The sequence below is a fragment of the Equus caballus genome, chromosome 1 (genome assembly GCF_041296265.1).
Source record: "Equus caballus isolate H_3958 breed thoroughbred chromosome 1, TB-T2T, whole genome shotgun sequence".
In the NCBI taxonomy this organism is placed as follows: domain Eukaryota; kingdom Metazoa; phylum Chordata; class Mammalia; order Perissodactyla; family Equidae; genus Equus; species Equus caballus.
In genome coordinates this window covers 620,853-630,000 of record NC_091684.1, presented here as the reverse complement: position 1 = coordinate 630,000, position 9,148 = coordinate 620,853, and positions in this window count along the sequence as shown.

Sequence of the window (9,148 nt, the reverse complement as noted above, 5' to 3'; positions counted from 1 at the left end):
TCACCGAGGGCGGGTCGCCCCCGCCCATCGTCCGCCATCGGGCCCACCAAGGCGCTTACAGACACCATGGCCACACAACGCAGGAGGGATCTGCGGTAGAGGTAAGGCCTAGAGCAAGTCGGAGCGTCCGTGGTCAGGGCCGCGAGCCCGCGCTGCCCCGGGCTCGCCATCTCCGGCCACACTGGGCTTAGCTAGGGATCTAAAAGGCCCCTGTGCGGCTCCCAAGTCAGTGCCTCCCCTCAGGCCGAGACCAAGGGAGGCAGAGACTGGGACGGAGGTGCCGATCAAACAGCACCTCCCAACCAAAGAGCCAGCATGCCGCTGGCTCGGCCCGCCACAATCACTCCCACACCCGCGTGGAAACCCCAGCAAGGGGAACACGCGGGCACGCGCCCGAGCCTGCCCGCCCCCACACGGCACGCCGTGGGGTGGGGGCGACGAGGCACCCGTCCCCCGCGAGGGGGACGGGCACGCCTCCCTTACCGACTCGACCCCCCGCTTCTCAGACACACCAGCGCAGCGGTCACCTGAGGAGGGCGACGGGAACAGGGAACGACACCGCCACTCGGCCTCGGGCGCCTGAGGGACGACCTGGAACACTCCAGGGGCACCGCCAACGGCCGGGGGAGCGCGCTCACGCGTCCAAGAAGGCGCGCGGCGCGGCGGCAACACGGCCCGCCCCACCGTGGGGAGGGCCGCCCGCGAGACACAGCCAAGAGGCACAGGCGGAGCATCCGCCGCGTCACGGAGACCCCGACACCGCCCACGCCACAAGGCACGGGGCGGGGGAGCGAGGTCGGGCCGGATTCCGCACCCCTGCCACCTCCCACACGCCACTCGCAGCGGGGAGAACGGGCGAGGGGGCCCGCGGGCAGAGCGAGAAGAGCGGTCCCGTTCGCCATGAACGTCCGTCCCTCGTCTGGCACGGCTTAGGCCCGGCCCGGGAGAGCACAGCATCACCACATCGATCAGCAGCATAACGCGAGGGATCCCCGAGCAAGGGAAGGCCGGCGAGGACAGCCAGCGGAGGAGCCTGCTTCAGCCTCACCGGCCCCCCTCCTCCTCTAGCAAGCGGGCGACGACCCCAGGACGAGAACGCCTGACACGCACTGGCACGGAGCCGGCGGGACGGGGTAAGTCGCGACCGCACCCGGGTGCCGGCGGCAGGGAGTGCACGTGGTAGAGGACCCCGCGCCCCTAACCCCGCCGCCCTCGGGTACCAGAGACCGGAGGTGGCACCACGGTCGCGGGGACGCCTGGAACGCACAAGAGCCGGCGGCAGGCCCCAGCGGGCGGCTCAAGCGGCGGGGTGGAAACGGGCGTCCGATTCTCGGCCAGAGCCCGGAGACCTCCCCGCACACGCATCCAGGCACCCGGAAGCTCTCGGGCGACTGTCACCCGAGCAGAGCGTGTCAGCACTTATCTGGCGGCACAAAACCACCCATTCAGGGGCAAGAATCGCCGCGCCCGGAGACGGGGCCCACCCACGGATCACGAGGGGAACCCCTGGATCACGGCCACGGCCACCAGACCCCAAGCACGACCCCATCGCCACCAGGCCCGGAGCTCCCGGGGCCATCTGGTCGACCCCAGAAGCGTGGCGGCAGGGGGAGCCGGGGACAGCCTCCCCGGGCCGCCCGCGCGGGCCGGGACCGGTCGGTCCCTCCTCTGAGTCGCCGGGTCAGGACTTAGAAAAGAATTCCACGGAGGAGCCTCCGGCGACCGGGCCCGGGGCGGGACCGTGGCTCCCGTCCCTCAGCCGGGGCTCCACCTACGCCTCGAGCCGGCCCCCTCCCACCTCCGGACAAAGACGCGACCCGCGAAACTCGGAGAGAGAAGTCCGGTCCGACGGCCCGGACCCACCCCGGGCACGCGTCCCGGCCGGGGACGCCCTCCCCGGCCCGCCCTCGAGGGCTCCCGGGGCCGGTCCACGCTCTTCTCCAGGGCGGGACTTGGACAAAAAACTGCCACGGAGGAGGAGGCATCCGAGGACGGGCCCGGTCCCCACCGCCAGAGCCGGTCGATCGGAAGACCAGTGGGGAAAAGGCCAGCCCGGCGGCCGAGCCCGTCGCGCCCTCCACGGGCCTCCCCCGCAAGGCCCCGGCCGGTCCCCACCTCCGGAGCGGGGCGCGGAAAGGGGATCGGCGACGCGGAAGGCCCGACCACCGGGCCGCCCTCAGGACGACGGCCGGGCACGGGACGAGTTCCCCGCCCGTTCCCCCGGCGGCCCCCCACCCCCTCCCGGGGACGGAGGGGCACCGGCGGCTGCTGGTCGACCCGTCCGGGAGGCCCCACACCCCGGCCGGCACCGGGCGGCGCGGCGACAGCCACCTCCCTCAGTAGCCTGCACCTCCAATCTCCGGCGAGCGGGCGTCGCGCTCACGCCCCGGCGCCACCGGGCCAGATCCCGCCAGCGACGCCGGCCTCCCGGGACTCTGCCTCGGTCACCGCGGCCGAGCCCGTCCCTTGGCCCGCGTCGCCGGAGCTCCGGAGGAAAGAGACGATATAAAAGCGGCCGCCAGGTGGCACCCGGCGACCGGCGACCGCCTCGAGCGGGACGGAGCCGGAGCGCGGGCCCGCCGGGGAGCACAGCCGGGCCGCCGGGCCGCCAGATCCCGTCCCGGCGCCCCCTCGGACCCAGCCTCCCGGCCCAGCTCGGCCCCGGGGCGTCCGCCCGCGGGCTCGCGGCCGCCAAGGCGCAGCCCCAGCCGCAGGAGGGGGACCCGGAAAAGGTTCCGGGCGCTCACCGGGAAGGGGACGGGGAGAGTTCCCCCAGAGAGGCCAGGGGTCGGCCCGGGCCGGGCTGAGCCGGTGCGGCCGGGAGGCCGCCGCTTCCCGGAGCGGCCGGAGCGCCCCGGGGCTCCCGGGAGGACTTAGAAAATCAGGGCGGGCGGGGACGGTCAAACCGAACCAGGCACGCTCCGAGAAGGACCGTGATGACGGGAGGAGGAAAGCTTTCAAGCGCAGAGGGTCTGTCGAGGCAGGCGGAGAGTCTACCCGCTGAAACGGACGAAGATGGGAAAAAGAGGCTAGCTGAGGTGCCGACATTTAAGGAAATTAAAAAAAAAAAAAAAAGCACGAGGGCGTGGAGAACTGGGGGAAAATCAACACTGAGAAATCTACCCTCTGAAACTGACGAAGATGGGCAACAGGGGCTAGCTCGGGTGGCAATCTTTAAGCAGAACACACACACACACACACACACACACACAAGCGCGTAGAGACCTGGGGAAAAAGCAACGCTGAGAAATCTACCCTCTGAAACTGACGAACATGGGCAACACAGGCTAGCTCAGGTGGCAATCGTTAAGCAAAAAAATAAATAAATAAAATAAAAAACTACAATGGCGAGGAGACCCGGTGAAAAAGCAACCCTGAAAAAAGGTACCCTCTGAAACGGAGGAAGCAGGGCAACAGAGCCTAGCTCAGGTGACAATATTTAAGCCAAAAAGAAAGAAAGAAAGAAACAAAGAAACAAAGAAAAGAGCAAGGGAGTGGAGACCTTGGGAAAGAGCGATACTGAAAAATCTAGCCTCTGAAACTGACAAAGATGGGCAACACACGTTAGCTCAAGTGCCAATCTTGCAAAGAAAACACACACACTCACACACACACACACACACACTGAGGGACGTGGAGACCTGGGGAAAAAGCAACACTGAGAAATCCACCCTCTGAAGCTGACGAAAATGGGCCACAGAGGCTAGCTCAGGCGGCAATCGTTAAGCAAAAGAAACACACAAGGGCGTGGAGACCTGGGGAAAAAGCAACACTGAGAAATCCACCCTCAGAAACTGAGAAGAAGCGCAACAGAGGCTAGCTCAGGTGGCAATCGTTAAGCAAAAGAAACACACAAGGGCGTGGAGACCCGGGTAAAAGCAGCACGGAGAAATCCACCCTCTGAAACTGAGGAACATGGGCAACAGACGCTAGCTCAGGTTGGAACCTTTAAGCAGAAAAGAAAGACACCAGGGCGTGGAGAGCTGGCGAAAAAGCAACACTGAGAAGTCACCCTCTGAAACTGAGAAAGAAGCGCAACAGAGGCTAGCTCAGGTGACTCTTTAAGCAAAAGAAACACACAAGGGCGTGGAGACCTGGAGCAACACTGAAATCCACCCTCTGAAGCTGACGAAAATGGGCAACAGAGGCTACCTCAGGTGGCAATCATTAAGCAAAATAATAAAATAAAATAAAAAACTACAATGGCGAGGAGACCCGGTGAAAAAGCAACCCTGAAAAAGGTACCCGCTGAAACGGAGGAAGCAGGCAACAGAGCCTAGCTCAGGTGACAATATTTAAGCCAAAAGAAAGAAAGAAAGAAAGAAAGGAAGAAAGAAAGAAAAGAGCAAGGGAGTGGAGACCTTGGAAAGAGCGATACTGAAAAATCTAGCCTCTGACTGACAAAGACTGGCAACACACGTTAGCTCAAGTGCCAATCTTGCAAAGAAAACACACACACTCACACACACACACACTGAGGGACTTGGAGACCTGGGGAAAAGCAACACTGAGAAATCCACCCTCTGAAGCTGACGAAAATGGGCCACAGAGGCTAGCTCAGGTGGCAATCGTTAAGCAAAAGAAACACACAAGGGCGTGGAGACCTGGGGAAAAAGCAACACGGAGAAATCCACCCTCTGAAACTGACGAAGAAGGGCAACAGATGCTAGCTTAGGTTCAATATTTGAGCAAAAAAAAAAAAAAAAACCCACACACAAGGGCGTGCAGAACTTGGGAAAGAGCAAGACTGAGAAATCTACCCTCTGAAACTGACAAAGATGGGCCACAGAGGCTAGCTCAGGTGGCAATCGTTAAGCAAAAGAAACACACAAGGGCGTGGAGACCTGGGGAAAAAGCAACACGGAGAAATCTACCATCTGAAACTGAAGAAGATGGGCAACAGAGGCTAGCTCAGGTGGCAATCGTTAAGCAAAAAAAATAAAAAATATAAAAATACAATGGCGAGGAGACCCGGTGAAAAAGCAACCCTGAAAAAAGGTACCCGCTGAAACGGAGGAAGCAGGGCAACAGAGCCTAGCTCAGGTGACAATCTTTAAGCCAAAAAAAAAAAAAAAAAGAAAGAAAAGAGCAAGGGAGTGGAGACCTTGGGAAAGAGCGATACTGAAAAATCTAGCCTCTGAAACTGACAAAGATTGGCAACACACGTTAGCTCAAGTGCCAATCTTGCAAAGAAAACACACACACTCACACACACACACACTGAGGGACTTGGAGACCTGGGAAAAAGCAACACTGAGAAACCTACCCTCTCAAACTGACGAAGATGGGCAACAGATGCTAGCTTAGGTTCAATATTTGAGAAAAAAAAAAAAAAAAACACACACACACACAAGGGCGTGCAGAACTTGGGAAAGAGCAAGACTGAGAAATCTACCCTCTGAAACTGACAAAGATGGGAAACAGAGGCTTAGCTCAGGTGACCTCTTAAGCAGAAAAAAACAACAACAACAAAAAACCCCACAATGGAGTGGAGACCCGGGGGAAATCAACACTGAAAAATACAAATACAATGGAAGGCCAATAGACAGAGCAGGCACTTTCACCTGGGGAGGAGGAGGTACGCATGGATGACCAATAAGCGCATGCAAAGATGTGAGCTGTTCCCTGGAAAAGCAAGTGAGAAAATTAGAGGGAGACATTGTGGGGACACACGGGTGAGACTGGCTTCTTCCAAATACAGGAACAGGATCAAACTGCTAGTGAGGTCGCGGAGAAGCCAAGTCAGTCACTCACGCCTCACTGGTGGTGAAGGGAAACGGTATGGCCTCTGTGAAAAATGGCGTGGCGGGTTCCAAAACTCACACGCCGCGGAAACAACCACCGAAAGTGGCAACCTACATAAGCCCTTGGTGTATCTTGCCTCCTAAGAGCGTCTGTATGTAGCTGGAGCCTTGGGTCGTTAAGGCTTCCACAGTGATCTGTGGTGGTGGTGGGGGGGCCTTGGGCCTTGGGGGTCTCCGCTGGACCTCCAGGAAGTCAGCTTTTGTGGAGTCCCGTGAGTCCTTCCAGGGAGGGAGGCATCCAACCCGAGGGTGGTCTGGAGGGCACCACTCCCGCCACTCCCGGGGGCTGGGGCGGGGGGCGGGTGGGGGCTGCGGGGTTCATTCACACAGAATCCGGGGCATGAATGTTCTTAGCAGCTCTGTTCCACACAGACCCACACTGGAAACCACACGTCCTGCAAGTCCCATCCCTTGCTCATGTCGCCGGGGCTCCGGAGGAGGGCCACTCTGTAAGCGGCCGCCAGATGGCGCCAACAACCGGCGCGGAGGGGTCAGCGGGAGGGAACGGGTCACCGGCCAGCGAGAGTGCACAGCCTGAGCCCACCGCCGGGTCAGGTCTCTCTCTGTCTACCTCTGTCTCTGTCTCTGTCTCTCTGTCTCTGACCGCTTGGGCGGCCGGGAGGTCACCACGCGAGGCCCCAGGATGTCCACCTGGAGCTCCCAGGCAGCACAGGGCAACCCTGGGCGCAGAAGGAGGTCTTGGAAATCGGCGGGGAGGGGGGTGGGGTGGGTGGGCTTGCCAGGAAGGGGACAGACTCCCCACGTGACTCCTGGGCCGGGCCGGGGCTGCCGGCTGGCTGACGCGGACAGAGGGTGGAAAGTCCCCGGAGATGCCACGGGCGTTGTCCAAAGCACCGGGACCGGGAGGACTTAGAAAATCAGGGCGGGGTGGGGGGTGGGGTCGCTGTCAAACCGAAACCATGCACGTCATCAGAGAAGGACCGTGACGACGGAGGAATTGTCCGCAGTCTGTCAGGAATTGTGTGCAGCCTGTCACTTCCGGCCCAGAGGGTCTTTCTAAGGCAGACGGACAGACAGAGCCCACAAGTCGTAGAGGAAAGGACCGAGCCGCTTGGCCGCTGAAAAGTTTACAAGACAAAACGGGTCTCCCTCCGCACGGGGCCACAGCAAAGCCCAAAGATGACACACGGGGGGAGCATGGGTGCAGATTCACGTGTGGTGATAAGAATATGGATTTCAGCAGGGCTTCCCGTCCTCATCAACAAGCAGAAGCACCCAAATGGTGCGGGTTGGGGGCAGAGACCTCACAGCCATTCCCTCCACAAATCGAGTTCCCCGGGACATCCTCACAGCGCCGTGCTGTGAGTGTGTGTGGGTGTTTAAAATGGGGTAAATGTGGACGTGGAACTGCTCCGTGAAACCAAAATAACAACAGTCGTAGATCTTCTTTGGTCATTTAGAAAATTCTTCCCCCCCCCCCAGCGGTGCACGTATTTCCCTTCCAAAAAAGAAGAACGGGAAAGGAGATGTTAAAGGCAAGCAGAGAGAGGAAAACTGTTGCAAAACAAAAGCTGAGCTCCCGTCCGAGGGAGGCCTCCTCCGTTAGAGGCCTAGGAAATCATTCTGACAAAATGGAGGATCTCTGTCTTTGGTGTCGATTCCCTCAGAGGTCAAGAGAAACCTTTTCCAATGTCTTTATCAGGAGGAGACTAGAAGTTAGAGAAAAGTATCCTTTCGAGAGCGAGAAAAACCAATTCTGATTTTGCATCAGCTTCCCTCCGATCTTGAAACTCATTGACTTGATTCCATTCTGTCGATGGAAATAATCCGGAACCAATCTATCCGTGAAAATCGGGGTGAGTTTATTCTGACCTAAGATGTAAGGATGTGGGCCGGCCTCTTCCTGAAGGAAGAAAGGGCGCCCGGGGTGGTGGAGAGTGCTTCTAGACCCCCAGAGAGGACGTTTCACATAGGATCGAAAGGTCCCTTGGACGATAGTCGCGACACTGCTCTGTCAGCACAGCGCATCGACACACCGCTGGGTGGCAGGTTGTTGTCTGGGCCTGGGTGGTCACAGGTGAGCCGGATGGTCAGGTGAGCGCAACCATCCGTTCCTAGCCTAAGGAAAGATGCCTCTCCTTAAGGAAAGGCCCGAGCACGGGGAAGCTGCTCCTTTCCCTTAAGGGCATTGGTTCTTGCCGTAGGAATGTTTAAAGCAGATCTACGATGCAATGCGTGCTCGACGGCCACGTCAGGCCCTTTTGGAAAAACACTGTCAGGCCGAATTAGGCCGACACCCAATGGCTTCCTCATAGACTCCAATAGATCCTATCGCTCGCCATTTCTATCTGTCCACTCGTTCCAATTTTAGGCCACTTGACCACGAACAGACCTTTTTCTCAGATTTTTTTCCCCGTGATCACCTTTTCACAGACAAAACGATCTTTACTTTTTAGGCCCTCTTGCCTGAAGGCAGCCATCTCACTTTCCTTGAACACAAAGATGTTTCCCATATTCACTTTTAGTGGCTTTTTGTTTTGTTTTGTGTTGTTTTGTTTTGAGGACGATGAGCCCTGAGCTAACTGCTGCCAATCCTCCTCTTTTGCCGAGGAAGGCTGGCCCTGAGCTAACCTCCGTGCCCATCTTCCTCTATTTCATATGTGGGACGCCTACCACCACGTGGCTCGCCCAGCGGTGCCACGTCCACCCCCGGGATCCGAACCGGCGAACCCCGGGCCGGCGAAGTGGACAGGCACACTTAACCAGCGCGCCACTGGGCCGGCCTAGTGGCTTTCATCGCATTCGTTAAGTAGAATTTTTAACCCTCACGAACCTTAATTTTGGTGAAAACTAAGAAGTCAGCAATTAGGAACTGTCCTTCCCATGAGCAGTCTGTCGCTTGGCCAATTTCTAAACACTTGGCCACTTTTAGAAACATGGGATTTCATAGGTTTATCTCTTCCTTCGCTTTATTTGATTTCATCTCACTTTAGTTTTTGGGTGAGGAAGATCGGCCCTCACAGAGCTGACGCCTGTTGCCAATCTTCCTCTTCTTTCTGCTTGAGGGAGAGCGGGCCCGAGGCAACCCTGCGCCCCACTTCCTTGATCTTGCGGACGGGGATGCCACCACAGCCCGGAGTGAGGAGCGGTGGAGGTCCACGCCCGGATCTAACCCGAGGACCCCAGGCTGCCGAAGCTGAGTGCAGGAGCTTAACCACTATGCCGCCGTGCCGCCGTCCCCTGTCAAAGCTTTTAATAAAGCACGAGACGTTTTACAGACCCAAAGGTCTTTTCGTTTCGCATCCTCACAAACCCAAAGTAGATAAACTTCTATTTAGCCACTCACGTCTCAGGTTCTATCTTACTCGGAAATGATCTACATC